Below are 888 nucleotides of genomic sequence, written 5' to 3' on the forward strand. Positions count from 1 at the left end.
CCCTCCGTGGCTGGATCAATGGAAGTGTTTTAGGTACCAGGCAGCCAAAGGGCCGGGGCCTCACGCTCGACCACGCCGGCGCAGAGTTCCAGCCGCTCGGATAAGCTCTGTCACTCACCCGCCGCGCAGCCACCGGTAACGGGGAAATGTCGCCGCCTGGCGGACACGCCGTTGTAAATGAATGGGCTTTCGCACTTAGTGCAATTTTCGCCAACTCTCTGACTGGAGCTATGGAAGTATGGAGCTATGGAGCCACCAGCCACCCAGGCTGGAGCTATGGAGCTCTGGAGCTATGGAGCTATGGAGCTCTGGTGCTATGGAGCTATGGAGCTCTGGTGCTATGGAGCTATGGAGCTGGTGCTATGGAGCTATGGAGCTCTGGTGCTATGGAGCTATGGAGCTCTGGTGCTATGGAGCTATGGAGCTCTGGTGCTATGGAGCTATGGAGCTCTGGAGGTATGGAGGTATGGAGCTCTGGTGCTATGGAGCTATGGAGCTCTGGTGCTATGGAGCTCTGGTGCTATGGAGCTATGGAGCTCTGGTGCTATGGAGCTATGGAGCTCTGGTGCTATGGAGCTATGGAGCTCTGGTGCTATGGAGCTCTGGTGCTATGGAGCTATGGAGCTCTGGTGCTATGGAGCTATGGAGCTCTGGTGCTATGGAGCTCTGGTGCTATGGAGCTATGGAGCTCTGGTGCTATGGAGCTCTGGAGCTCTGGAGGTATGGAGCTATGGAGGTATGGAGCCACCAGCCAGCACCCTCCGTGGCTGGATCAATGGAAGTGTTTTAGGTACCAGGCAGCCAAAGGGCCGAGGCCTCACGCTCGACCACGCCGGCGCAGAGTTCCAGCCGCTCGGATAAGCTCTGTCACTCACCCGCCGCGCAGCC

The sequence above is a fragment of the Syngnathus leptorhynchus genome, unplaced genomic scaffold (assembly GCF_054491065.1).
Source record: "Syngnathus leptorhynchus isolate UIUO unplaced genomic scaffold, UIUO_Slep HiC_scaffold_891, whole genome shotgun sequence".
NCBI classification, from domain to species: domain Eukaryota; kingdom Metazoa; phylum Chordata; class Actinopteri; order Syngnathiformes; family Syngnathidae; genus Syngnathus; species Syngnathus leptorhynchus.